At 41.7% G+C, this 15,166-nt stretch overlaps 1 protein-coding gene across 2 annotated transcripts in view; it reads right to left on the reverse strand.

Moving 5' to 3' along the window:
- LOC114667368 (uncharacterized) overlaps window positions 1-4,447 on the reverse strand; it is a 33,997-nt gene extending 29,550 nt beyond the window's left edge. The window contains exon 1 of one of the 2 annotated variants that reach the window (XM_028822642.2): window positions 4,161-4,447. The gene's annotated coding sequence lies outside the window, so the exon portion shown is untranslated. Of the gene's footprint in view, window positions 1-4,085 lie in introns of both variants that reach the window. The other variant, XM_028822641.2, reaches the window with a different exon arrangement.
- Window positions 4,448-15,166: the final 10,719 nt, after the last annotated feature.

Consider the following 15,166-nt stretch of genomic DNA (forward strand, 5'->3'; position numbering starts at 1 on the left):
TCGGACTTTCATATGAAAGTAGTCAATTGATCTTTGGAAAGGTTCATAATACAGTATGTGGGCAATACAGGAATCTTTAATGCCTGGTAGGCCAGAACCCTGAATTGAGCGAATAGCAAGAGTGCTTTAAAAATCATGAAACTCTGCATACTGTATTCCCACATGTGGCATCATCCATCCCTGATTACTTACGGAGCCTGTTAAGGATCTAAATAAAGAAAGATTCTTTCTGGTGCCTTCATGTGGATGGTCCTTATGGAAACCCACAAAGATTCCCCAGAGACATTGCCCTGAAGAACCACACTGGCACCTTTATTTTTAACAATGTGCTGTTCAATTGGCATCGCCGGTTCTCTTAACCTGCATGTCTTTGGACTGAGGGAGGAAACCGGCATTAAATCACACGGCAGAAAGGAGGTCAGTGCTGATGACTCACGGATCGCTCATCGCGGGCTCTACTGGTGACTACCTCTGGGGGGGGGGGGGGGGGGGGGTGTATTTGGTGCATGTTAATTTATTTGTTTACGTATTTACTTTTTTTCCCAACTCCCAAATCCTTACACCTTAAGTCAATTGGAGATGCAAAACTGGCTTCGGGTGCGAATGCGCGCGCGATTCATGGACGTGCATCCAGTGCAGGAGATCCTGTCGAGATCGGCTCTTACACACGACCCCTTGAATTGAGCTAGGAGGGCTTCTGTTCCAAAGTTTGTTCCATACATACGATTACGGTGTAAAAAATAAAAAAAAAGTTTCAAAAGCTGATCCACTCTCGAGGTGGTGGTGCTCTACATGGCGAGGATAGTCACATGCAGATTCAAAGACTGTTAGCATTTAAACCAAGCGATCGGCGCTCTTGTCTGTGCCATTCATTGAAAAACCCTGGGAAAACTAAACAAAGAAACTTCCAGATTTCTGCAAGCTCTTCCGAGTGGTTGGGCACAGCCATCACTTTAACTCCCCTGTGCTTTAGGCTCAGCTACTGTTACTTCTTCCTCAGTTCTTCCCATTTTTTATAGGGGGTCGCTATTTTTGACGAGACTCCTCAAGTACTATTAGGTTTCATCACATCAATATGCCCGGATGTTACTATTGCTGTCCAAAAGGATTCGACGAGTTAAATTCCTTGTTAATAGTTAGAAAATAAATAAATAAAAAATAAATAAATAAATAAATAAAATTAGAATAAACTGTTATAGCTGGCATTCGCTTACACGGTCTCTGAAAGATGAGCGCAAATGGCGAAGCTGGTCCTGGACCGGACGCCACAAGTCGATCGCGGAGCACCGCTAATGAACTTAACAGCACAAACAAATCCCACCGTGCTATTCATTCTCGGGGTGGGCACTGCCACCCACCCTAATGGAGTCGATCCTTCACTTCGAAAAGAAAGCGGTGTCCTGAAGAACTTGATCACGATATGCGGGGGTACCGGGATGAGAAGACGCGCTTTCTACGTATACAATGCAGAATGACCGGCTGACCCTCATCCAGCCTTAATACCCCCCCCCCCCCCCCCCCCCATTGAAAGGTAATGTACTTAGTGGTGTTATATAATTTGCGCTTATTATTCCATTATTTCAGTTGTTGAGTGGCGGCGCTGAAACACGTTCACAAGTACAATAGAATTACAAAGTTTACAAATGGCTGATAACATAAAGAGAGAGATTAATTTGAACACACAGCAAACAAAGCAAACCGAGTGATAATAATACACTTCTATTAATATGACCCTTTAGCAACAATACAAAAAATGACAGTAATTTATGGTTGAAATGACCCGCAGCTGAGCTGTCCCAAAAAACCGTCCGGTGTATCTCAGGAGGTCGACAATTCTGATTCTATCACCGTTAATATCACATTGGACTGTTCTATCCGGTTTAAAAATTACATCTTGAAATTATAGCAAATCAAAATCACTCACGAGAAATAGTTCTGTGACGTCACTTTTAAGTTATAAATATTCACACAAGACACAGTTCAAGCCTTAAAGAGAAAAACAGCTTTACTATAGCAAAACATTAAAAATGTTTAAACACAATTATTTAAGTCATTGCATATAATCCAATGTTTACAGAACGCCGTTCATGTGGAGAAAGGGAACGTTGCTTATCTGATGCCATGTGTGAGAAACATTCGCCGTCATTTCAAAGATAACTGAGCATAAATCAGCTTCCATAACCACAAACAAACACCCAGAACGTGCTCAAAAATGATTTGGCTGACCATCATTACATTTTTGTTTATCTACGGTGCAGAAATATGCGGGTTAAAACGTGGAAGAATGTGCGGCTTTACTGCAAAAGGGGCGTTCCCTTATGCAAATATGGTCCGAACTTCATGCAAATTTGGAAGGCTGAACCGTTGTGAGTTTACGGCAATGCAGTAATTATTCATTAAATAGTCTTGCGGATTGAAACAATTGACATTGACAGATAAAACAAAAGCTCAAATGTAAATTTGCGTGTATTTACCTTTTTAATCGAAATATTTCAACCGTTCATTGTATGTTTTTGCCTGTGGAAATACAATGTAATGTATTTTTATTGGATTTATTTTACACTGCTCTGACCAGCTGACAATGGAGAAAGGAAAACAAAAACTTGAACAACATCCCTGGAGAAAACAAACCTCATGGGGAAAGGACAGACAAAGTCTGACACACGCCATTTAACTGGTTAGTCTTTGATTTGTAACGCGCTGCAGTGATTACGATATTGGACTCCAAGCTAACAGAGTGTGACCCTGAGCAAGTCACTTCACCTGCCTGTATGCCACTTGGAAAAAAAAAACAAAGCAAATGAAACCCATTGCATCTCAAGTGTTGGAAAAAAATAAGTTAATAATGACAGATTGGAAAGGCGCTATATATAGGCGTCCACTCCACGTGACTCTACATTGAATAAAAGGGTTCGAAAAACGGGTGGGTGAATGTCGATGACCAATTCTAATATACAGACTGAAAAACCGGCATTCGCTAGCGCCAATCTTAACATTAGTGTGACACTACAATGACAGTCACCGTGCTTGTCGGCATGACGATTTAATTGGAATCACTGAAGAAAACAAACAAAAAAAGAAACTTTACCTCCACACAATATTTTCCTAAGTTGCCGTCTGTACCTTTTATTTCAGACTGGGAATTCTCCGGAATTTAGGTGAGGTCTTAGCGATACAAACGGGCACTGATGTCATGAATAATGGCTTCTCCTTGAAATGAATCACGATAGCGGATCGCAGACGTCTGGACGTCTGAGAAAAAATCCTAAAGGCTCGCTCCAATGCCGACTTATTTACGAAGCCAAAAGAGACACGCGCGCGTTATTGAGACTCCCATAATAAGCCTGTTGGAGTTTGTGAAGTGGCCGCCCCTCCCCCGAGCCGAATCACAACTGAAACACGCCGCGCCTCTTTGCTGTTTTACGGCGACGAACACAATCATGGAAAGCCATTTCAAAGCAAACCATCAATCACCAAAAAAAAAAACAAAAAGTGCGAATCCATCCAGCCTTCTAAATCGGGCGCGAGTTCTTTGTCCGAAAACGCGTCTCAAGTTCATTCGCGATCAGGCACGTAGCCCGAGCGGTTTGTGTGTAAAAATCCGAATGACAACAAAAGCGTGGAGGAGCGCGCCGATCGGAGCAGCCGCACTCGCACCCAAACAAAGCCGCGGAGCCAGAAAGTGCTCAACGCGACCAGAGGCAGACCCCCGGCAATTCGCGATTTGAACGGACTGGACACTCGAATACTGTCTATATCATGAATGTTTTATTTATTTTTTTCTGAATTCAAAGAAAATAAAACACATTCACGCACCCGCACACGCCAGACAGGTAAGGAAAGACAAAGAGTGCCATGCATCCAGAACAGCTGCTGGTGAAACACACCGATTCAGTCATTCCGGTGTAAAGTGCACATCCCCTGTCTAGCAATGCTTGTCTCTGAACCCATTCTCGTCTTTATTATTGATTCATGCCAAGATATGAAAGAACAAAAAAACACGCGAAGGAAGAAATGCTCAAAAAAAACGGGACACACGCACGCGCACACATCCACGCCGTGTCGCAGCATTTTACGACAATTACCTCCCGATTCATCGAACTTCCAGTCAGAAGAGCCAAGAATGGACGCGAGTGTCGAGAAAGAAGCCTGCTGCGCACCTGCTTTCCCACTGCGGAGGCTCGTCTCGAGCTGTCCAGCGATCGCTGCGTGTCTCTCGCGTATGTCGAGATGTCCGTCGCGCTGCCTGCACTCCGGTGCCCCACTCGTCCTTTTACTATTTCGTCTCAGATCCTCATGTTATGTTTCGCGGCTTGCTCCAGTTTCCCTCCTGAATGTATGTTAGTAGGTCATTCGTTGCATAACAGCCCTCTTTGAGTGCCTAGTCACGTTTCCACTTTCTCTCTCTCTCTCTCCCTCTCTCTCTCTCTCTCTCTCCCTCCCTTCCTCACACACATTTCTTTCCCTTCCTATCCCGGGCGGCTGCAATTAGATCGGGGGCGCAGCTCTAGAGAGGGAGGGGCTCGGCGGTGAGCCAGGCGTTCGCATCTTTGGCTGAGATGTAGGGCACTGATACGCGTAAGAGAGAGAAAGAGAGCGAGAGAGAGAGAGAGAGAGAGAGGAGACCAAACAGGGAGAGGGAGCGGAGGGAGCGAGAAAAGAAAAGAGAGAGAGCGAGAGAGAGAGAGACGCGACAATTTTAGAAACAAGCCTGCAGTTGTAGACAAAAAAAGAAACTCGCGCGCATAGCGGTGCGCCCATTCAACACCACCTCCAGCTGGCCTGCAGCACACGCATTTTTTGGCATTCGCCTCTGTGCTTTTAAAAGTAGGATTGTTTATTTCACAAATCACGTATGCTTTTTTTTCCGACTGAACCATTACTGTCTCACAGGCAGATCTCTGCGAAGTTCCCAAACGTAAACGTACGGCTATACGCAGCAAAAATAAAAGGAGCTTCTTTAGTGTAATCTGGTGGACTATCAGATTTCTTGCGCTCCAAACGCCCCCCAGGCTTCCTCTACCACCAAAGTGTGCCTGTGCTTGCCTGAGTGTGGGCTCCAGGGGCTGTGGGGCGACCACTTATAGCGATAGATAGATAGATAGATAGATAGATAGATAGATAGATAGATAGATAGATAGATAGATAGATAGATAGATAGATAGATAGATAGATAGATAGATAGATAGATAGTGCAGTTGGCAGGATAATAGATAGATAGATAGATAGATAGATAGATAGATAGATAGATAGGCAAGATTAAAAATTGACAATTAAATGATAGATAGATAGATAGATAGATAGATAGATAGATAGATAGATAGATAGATAGATAGATAGATAGATAGATAGGCAAGATTAAAAATTGACAATTAAATGATAGATAGATAGATAGATAGATAGATAGATAGATAGATAGATAGATAGATAGATAGATAGATAGATAGATAGATAGATAGATAGATAGATAGGCAAGATTAAAAATTGACAATTAAATGATAGATAGATAGATAGACAGATAGATAGATAGATAGATAGATAGATAGATAGATAGATAGATAGATAGATAGTGCAGTTGGCAGGATAATAGATAGATAGATAGATAGATAGATAGATAGATAGATAGATAGATAGATAGATAGATAGATAGATAGATAGATAGATAGATAGATAGGCAAGATTAAAAATTGACAATTAAATGATAGATAGATAGATAGATAGATAGATAGATAGATAGATAGATAGATAGATAGATAGTGTAGTTGGCAGGATAATAGATAGATAGATAGATAGATAGATAGATAGATAGATAGATAGATAGATAGATAGATAGATAGATAGATAGATAGATAGATAGATAGATGGTGCAATAGGCAAGATTAAAAATTGACAATTAAATGATAGATAGATAGATAGATAGATAGATAGATAGATAGATAGATAGATAGATAGATAGATAGATAGATAGATAGATAGGTATTAATTTGGTATAGTTGGCAGGATGATAGATAGATAGATAGATAGATAGATAGATAGATAGATAGATAGATAGATAGATAGATAGATAGATAGATAGATAGATAGATAGATGGTGCAATAGGCAAGATTAAAAATTGACAATTAAATGATAGATAGATAGATAGATAGATAGATAGATAGATAGATAGATAGATAGATAGATAGATAGATAGATAGATAGATAGATAGATAGATAGATAGGTATTAATTTGGTATAGTTGGCAGGATGATAGATAGATAGATAGATAGATAGATAGATAGATAGATAGATAGATAGATAGATAGATAGATAGATAGATAGATAGATAGATAGATAGATAGATAGATGGTGCAATAGGCAAGATTAAAAATTGACAATTAAATGATAGATAGATAGATAGATAGATAGATAGATAGATAGATAGATAGATAGATAGATAGATAGATAGATAGATAGATGTGAAAGGCACTATATAATAGATAGATAGATAGATAGATAGATAGATAGATAGATAGATAGATAGATAGATAGATAGATAGATAGATAGATAGATAGATAGATATTAATTTGGTATAGTTGGCAGGATGATAGATAGATAGATAGATAGATAGATAGATAGATAGATAGATAGATAGATAGATAGATAGATAGATAGATAGATAGATAGATGTAATTAAAGAACCTGAAGAAAAACCTTAATTGACACAGGGAGAACATGCAAGCTCACCACAGATAGTGAGCAGGGCCAGGATTTGAACCCAGGACCTTGGAGCTCTGAAGGAGAATCCCTAAGCACTGTGCCAGTATGCCCATTATGGTGACAGGCTTTATCACTTGATTATCACTTCTAATATTCTCATAACGTTGCATTTTATAAATGTTTTTGATTGTTTTAAATTCAGTAATTTAATGACATTACCATGTGTTTGAAGGTACTGTTTGATTTCTTTCATTTTTCCTGCTGGTATATGAAGCTCATTCTGTCTCTGTCCATGTGTATATTTGTATATGTATGGTGCATGTATATTTCTGTGCACATGTGCAGTGTGTGTGTGTGTGTGTGTGTGTGTGTGTGTGTACAGTATATGCATAGTCACAGACAATTTCCAGGACCACTACACTAATATGTCAGAGTCTCTGTTTCCTCTCAAAACAGCCTTAATTCTTCATGGCATTCTTCCCCCAGATTTGGGCACACTCTGGTCCATGCTGACGTGATGGCATCACACACTTTCTGCAGAGCTGTCAGCTGTACATTCCTGCTGTGAATTTCCTGCTCTACTGCATCCCAAAGATGTTCTACTGGATTCAGATCTGATGATGGGGAAGGCCACTGAAGAACACTGAACTCTTTGTCATATTTGTGACACCAGTTTGCTTTGTGACATGGCACATTATCATTCTAGAAGTAGCCATTACTGGATGGGTAAATTGTAGGCTATGAAGGGTGCACATGGTCAGCAGTAACATGCAGATAGGCCACAACATTCAGGTGATGATAGATTGGCACCAACAGGCCCAAAGTGTGCCAGGCAATCACTCCCTATATCATTGCAGCACCAGCAGCCTGGACGGTTGATCCAAGGCGAATTGAATACATGGGTTCATTCTATCGACACCAAATTCTGCTCTTGCCATTTGTGTGCCTTCAGCAGAAGCTGAGATTCATCAGACCAGGCTACGTTCTTCCAGTCTTCACCTGCCCAGTTTTGGTGAGCCTGTGCCAATGTGACCTCAGCTTTCTGTTCTTGGCTAATACTGGAACCCACCATGATCTTCTGCTGCTGTAGCCCATCCACCTCAAGGTTCAACGAGCTTTGCATTCTGAGATGTTTTTCTGCTCACTACAGTTGTACACGGTGTTTATCTGTGTCACCGGAGCCTTCCTGTCACCTCAGACCAGCCTGGCCATTCTCCTCTTACCTCACTGGATGTTTTTTTGTTTGTTTTTTTCACACAATTCTCAGTAATCTCTGGAGAATGTTGAACATGAAAATCCCATGCTTGTGGTGTCAGCGGTGGGATCATAACTGGTTTACATTTACACAATTGGCTGACACCTTTATCCAAGGCAACTTGCAACATTTACAATAGAATCGGTTCCCATTTCTTTCGGTTTTCCAAGTGGAACACAGGCAGGTCATGTGACTTGCTCAGAGGCTCACAGTGTCAGTAAGGGGATTTGTACACACAACATCGGAAAGGCGCTATATAAATAAAATGTATTATTATTATTATATAACATCAGGGTCTGAAGTCCAAACCCTTAACCACTACACCACACTGCCTTTATCCAATAATGCCATGTAAATTGTTCTGGCTTGGTGCCAACACATAAAGTAACAAGTGGGGTCACAGCCTTTATATCCAATAATTTCATGCCAGTTGTTTTGCTTGGCATTGCACTTGGAATCACCAGTGGGATCGCAGCCAAGGTATGCAATGATACCCTGTAAAGTGATCTGTTTGTCGTCACACATGGAGTCTGCAGTGGGACCGTAGACGGTGTATGCAGCAATGCCATGTAAGTTGTTCTTCTTGGTTTTGTTCATGGTGTCAGCGGTGGGATCACAGCAGGTTTATCCAGTAATGCTATGTGAATTGTCCTGGCTCGGTGCCAACACATAATGTAAGAAGTGGGATCGCAGCCTTTATATCCAGTGATGCCATGTAAGTTGCTCTGCTTGGCATTGCACGTGGAGTGAGCTGTCAGATTGTGCCCGGTGTGTACAACGATTCCTGTTAGCCTGTTTGGTTTCACAGACAGAGTTGGCAGCATTATGTGCAGCAATGGCGTGTGAATTGTTCTGCTTACAACAACAACAACAGCATTTATTTCTAGAGCACATTTTCATACAATTAATGGAGCTCAAAGTGCTGTACATGATGAAGAAAAGAGAAAATAAAGACAAAATAAGAATTAAAATAAGAGAACACTAATAAATATAGAATAAAAGTAAGGTTCGATGGCCAGGGAGGACAGCAAAAACAAAACAACTCCAGACGGCTGGAGAAAAAATAAAATCTGCAGGGGGTCCGAGGCCATGAGACCACCCAGCCAGCTCCCTCTAGGCATTCTACCTCACATCAATGACCTCAATCAGTTCTCATGGTATTCAGGGTTCTCATGGAAGGACTTGATGATGACGGTCACGTGGACTTCTGGTCTTTAATCCATCAATGGAGGGACATCACGGTGCTTTGATCAGGTGGTGGGGGTGCAGGTCACCACCACAGAAAACCGGAAAAAGAACAGAAGAGAGAGTAGGGGTTAGTACGGATTTTGGAGCCACCATAAATAATAATGATAATTAATTGACTACTGCAGTGGGTTGGCACCCTGCCTGGGATTGGCACCAGCAGACCCCCGTGACCCTGTGTTCGGATTCAGCGGGTTGGAAAATGGATGGATGGATTAATTGACTATACAGAGCATCAGGATTACACTAAAATGAAGTTATGAAAAAGCCATGTTACAGTAATGTGTTCTCAGCAATGTTTTAATGTGCTCCACCATATCAGCCTGGCAGGCTATTCCAGATGTGAGGTGCATAACAGCAGAAGGCCGCCCGCCTCACCACTTCTTTTAAGCTTAGCTCTTGGAATTCTAAGTAGACACTCATTTGAAGATCTAAAGTTATGATTTGGAGTGTAAGGTGTCAGACATTCCGATATATAAAATGGAGCAGATTATTTAAGGCTTTATAAACCATAAGCAGGATTTTAAAGTTAATTCTAAATGACACCGGTAACCAGTGTAGTGATGCTCAGACTGGGGTGATCTGCTCAGATTTTCTTTTCTGAGTTAAGATTCTGGCAGCTCCATTCTGCACTTGTTGTAATTGATTGAAGTCTTTTTTGGGTGGTCCTGAAAGGAGTGCATTACAGTAATCTAGTCGATTGAAAACAAAAGCGTGAACTCGTTTCTCAGCATCTTGCAATGTTATAAGACACAGGTGTCAAACTCCAGTCCTGGAGGGCCGCAGTGGCTGCAGGTTTTCATTCTAACCTTCTTCTTAATTAATCTGCTGCTAATTAACTTCTTTTGCCTTAATTTGAATTAACTTGACTTGGGCCCCCTTAGTTTCTTTTTCCATATTTAGCAGCCAAACAGCAACGAGACACAAAATGAGCTGCCAGGTGACCATCTCACCTGTGCCATCACACAATATCTGAAAATAAAGAAAGGTGAAGGTCTTGATAAGGTTGATCTCTCAGGCCACCAGAACAATTTGACGGTGTTCTTAGAAAAAACAGATAATCAATACTTTTAGGAATGTCTGCAGTGGCAGAATGAGAACAGCAGTACATCCTGAAATTAAATAACGGGTTTAATTAACAGCAAGAATCGGCTTCTTGTTAAGTAATTAGTTGGAGTGAAACTGGTTGGAGGCTGAAGCTCCAATTTTGCTGGTCATCTGTTGGCTTGTTTCACGTGTCATTTCTGTTTGGTTGCCATTTAACGAAGAAAAAGATCAATTGAGAGGGGTGAATCCTTAAAAACAGGGCTATTCAAATGAAGGGAAAAGGAGTTCATTAGCAGTGAAAACTGGTCACTGATTAGGAAAAGGTGAGAATGAAAACCTGCAGCCACTGCGGCCCTCCAGGCCTGGAGTTCGACACCCCTGTTACAAGAGGTCTTACTTTTGTTATATTTCTTAAGTGAAAAAATGCTGTCCTAGTGACCTGATTAATATGTGATTTAAAATTCAGGTCACAGTCAACAGTTACCCCTAAATTCCTTACCTCCATCTTGACTTTTAATCCTAATGCATCATTATATCCATTATTGCCAATCACTAAAATTTCTGTATTCTCTTTACTTAGTTTGAGAAAATTACTACTCATCTATTCAGAAACACAAGTAAGACATTGTGTCAGTGAATCAAGAGAGTCGAGGTCATCAGGTGCTATTGATAAGTACAGCTGTGTGTCATCGGCGTAGCTGTGGTAGCTCACGTTATGCCCCGAGATAATCTGACCTAACGGAAGCATGTAAATCGAAAAGAGCAGCGGACCCAGGATAGAGCCTTGTGGACCACCATATAGAATATCAGGTGTCATAGAAGTATAATTACCACAACTAACAAAGAATTTTCTACCTACCAGGTAGGATTCAAACCAATTTAAGATCCTGCCAGAGAGGCCCACCCATTGACTAAGGCGATTTCTAAGAATATTGTGATCAATGGTGTCAAATGTGGCACTCAGATCTAAGAGGATGAGAACAGATAGATGGCCTCTGTCTGCATTGACCCACAAGTCATTGACTACTTTAATGAGTGCAGTTTCTGTACTGGGATTTGTTCTGAAACTTATCAAGAATAGCATGTTATTGAGGTGGTCATTAAGCTGCATAATGACGGCCTTCTCTAGAATTTTACTTAAGAAAGGCAAGTTAGAAATGGGTCTAAAATTTTCAAAAGCAGAGGAGTCGAGATTATTGTTCTTGAGCAGGAGTTTAACTACAGCAGTCTTAAGACAGTCTGGGAAGACCCCCATATCTAATAATGAGTTTACTATGTCAAGAATACTATCAATTAGTACTTCTTTGAAAAAATTTGTTGGTATTGGGTCGAGGACGCAGGTGGAGGGTCTCAGGTGAGAAATTATTTTATATAAATCAGGCAAATCTGTACTGGTGAAAAAAAAATTAATTTGTTTATAATGGAGAACTGGGGCTTAGGAGGATCAGTGCTGGGGAGATGTACTATATTGTTTCTAATATCATTAATTTTTTGATTAAAAATACAGCAATAGCCTGAAAGGTTTCACTGGAAGTTTTTTGGAGGCATTCCATTGAGTGACCTGAGTTTAGCAGACGATCAATCGCAGAGAAAAAGACGCTGGGATTACTAGCATTGTTATTTATAATTCTAGAGAAATAGCAGCGCCTCTCGAGATGGACTGTGACATTGTATTCTGTTATTTTAACCTTCAATATCTCAGTGGGGCTCATGGAGTGAGTAAAGGGACCGCAGCCTGTTTATGCAATCGTACACCGTAAATTGTTTAGTTTGGAGTCAGCGGTGGGATCACAGACCGTACACGCCTTGTAAAGTGATCTGTTTGTCATCACACATGGAGTCTGCAGTGGGACCGTAGATGATGTATGCAGCAATGCCATGTAAGATGTTCTTCTTGGTGTTGTTTTTGGTGGCAGCGGTGGGATCACAGACCATACATGCCTTGTAAAGTGATCTGTTTGTCGTCACACATAGATAGATAGATAGATAGATAGATAGATAGATAGATAGATAGATAGATAGATAGATAGATAGATAGATAGATAGATAGATAGATAGATAGATAGATAGATAGATAGATAGATAGATAGATAGATAGATAGATAGATGTGAAAGGCTGTAGCAAGGCTACATAATGGACAGTCGGGTTAGCCTTCTGAATTGTCCGTCACTTCTTAATGTTGACTGGGAGGGTGTTTTAAATAGCCCTTCAGGCACCATTGGTGACATCCCATTCTGGGAGGATCCCGCCCGAGTACACTCTCCAGCTGCCTGATGCCGGCGTATGGTTGCCATGACAACCGAGAGAGGCAAGGATTTTCGGCGGGAAACTTTCTCTTTTTAAGGGGAATGGCGGAACAAGAAGAAAGGGAGACAGTAAGGAGAAAGTAAGGAGGAAGAACAAAGACACAATTTTCAAGGCATCGCAGCGACTATCTACGCCCTAGAACTATTCAGGATTTTACTTCACCCAGGGACGTCTGCTTTTCATGGGTGGCCACCCCGAAGAAAAATTTTAAGGACGAATCCCCGAGAAGAGGCCAGGGTCTGGTGTTCTCTGGGTGCTCCCGTCTGGTGAGTCGGATTCCTGAATTTCGTTTTCGTGATAGTCCGCGGAGAAGCCGTCCCGCTAAAGGACGGTTGTGTTTCCTGCTTCCAGGAGGAACTAACTGCAGGATTTCGTGCTTTCTATATCTTTGGACTCCGTGAAACTAATCGTATCAAAGAACTGTTTTTTCTCATTATTTATTTTTCTTTTTCTTTTGTCTGTGTCAAACCGGGGGTTAGTATACGGGGCGCCAGGGAGGGCGTCTGGGGAAGGGGTTCACTTAGAAGCACTCAAGCACCGGTTAAGTTTATGTAGCAGCACCTGTTAATATATTTTTTCTGTTCCATTTCCTGTTGTTTTATTGCTGCAAATTGTTAAGAAGGGGATCGTGGCAAGAGGGGACAAGGACCGAATATGGTTGTGCTCTTATGCTTTCAAACATCGTCCACCCCCTGTACGGGTGGTGAAGTGTAGGAATCGCGTATCCGTATTGTGCGGTTGCTACAAGGCACTATATAATAGATAGATAGATAGATAGATAGATAGATAGATAGATAGATAGATAGATAGATAGATAGATAGATAGATAGATAGATAGATAGATAGATAGATAGATAGATAGATAGATAGATAGATAGATGTGAAAGGCACTATATAATAGATAGATAGATAGATAGATAGATAGATAGATAGATAGATAGATAGATAGATAGATAGATAGATAGATAGATAGATAGATAGATAGATAGATAGATAGATAGATAGATAGATAGATAGATAGATACTTTATTAATCCCAAGAGGAAATTCACAATGGAGTCTGCAGTGGGACTGTAGACGGTGTATGCACCAATGCCATGTAAGTTGTTCTTCTTGGTGTTGTTCGTGGTGTCAGCGGTGGGATCACAGACTGTACATGCCATGTAAAACATTCTGTTTGGTGTCACACATAGAGACAGAAGTGGGACTGCAGTCAGCATTGTACCACCAGTTAGTTGCCCATAACTACGGTGACAGTCGCACTTCAGTGCAGTTCAGTAGCCCCCGGCCCCCCCCCCACCCCACCAGCCACACACTCTTTCGCTCTTAACAGTGGGCTCCCTCTCTGTGAAACAGTAAATCTTCCTGCAAAGAAACACAGCTGCCCTTCAGAAAGTCCCTCTTCAACACACTCTTACCCGTCCCCTTTGTGGGATCAGTGGCCGGCTTGCAAGCTTACTGCATAACACAAGGTTTAGAACATTAAAAGACCAAGTTTCCACCCCCTCCCCGGCCAACCTAACACCCCCCCCCCCCCATCTCCTGCCCTCCAGAGTGCGTCTGCCCCAGTCGCTGCTTCCGAGCCATTGAACCCGCTTGATGAGGAGGACTTTGTGTTCTTTAAACCTGGTCCGCCACGTTTGACAGTCTGCAGCCGGTGTGCTTTTCTGCTGATGATAATCCCCTTCGGAATAAAGTCTGGTGTCTGCAACTGCCTGTTCAGCAATAAAGTTTGGAAACCTGATCCCTTTTCCAGTCTCCTGTGCAATTCTGTGCAACCCAAGCTTGACAAGATGTTCAACCATGCCAAGGAAGGTGTTTGTACTTAATGTTGCACGTGGTGGCAGAAGTGGGATCAGAGTCTTTGTATCTAATGAGACTAAGAAAAGTGCCCTGCTCCGTGTTGTGTAAGAGGACAAGGGTGGGATCAGAGATATCTGACGGGGTAAAGTGTTCTGTTGTGGTTGGCACAGAAGTGGGATTCTAAATTGTGTTCCCACCCCATGAGACTAAAGGCAGTGATATGGTCCACACCAGACAGAGTGTCAGCCACCCGGAGAGACTGAATGCAATGAAGAGCTCAGTGTCACTGATTATTTAAAATGTTTCTATGGTGATGGTGGTGTAAATAAATAAATAAGGAATCTATCCAATTCAGTCGAACGCTGGGGTCCACTCTCTCATTTCAAAATCATTTTATTTCCTCGGCCCACTTTGCTCTAAAACTCCGCGTTCGGACGAGAAATGACGGCATGAACACTTCACAGTCAACCCTTGCAGTATCAAAATTTGACCACAGGAGGGCAGTAGAGCTCAGCAAACGCCACCATCTTAAATTTAGCCTTTCAATGAGGGATGAAGCCAACAAACAGATCAGTAAGATCAATAAACTGGAAGTAAGATCAATAAACTCCAAATGATTCTTTTATTTAACTGTTTTTAGCAATTATTGCTTAGAGCTCATTATACGTGATGACATTAACAAGTGGGAGCCCCACCAGGGAGATTCCGCATTTCGCAGGGAGTCAGTAGTGGGGTCACAACTTGTGTTTAAGGTCCCTGCTCCTCAGCTCTACGACCCCCGCCTGCCATTATTCCCACCTTCATCTTTTCC

Source organism: Erpetoichthys calabaricus, chromosome 17 (genome assembly GCF_900747795.2).
Source record: "Erpetoichthys calabaricus chromosome 17, fErpCal1.3, whole genome shotgun sequence".
NCBI classification, from domain to species: Eukaryota; Metazoa; Chordata; class Cladistia; order Polypteriformes; family Polypteridae; genus Erpetoichthys; species Erpetoichthys calabaricus.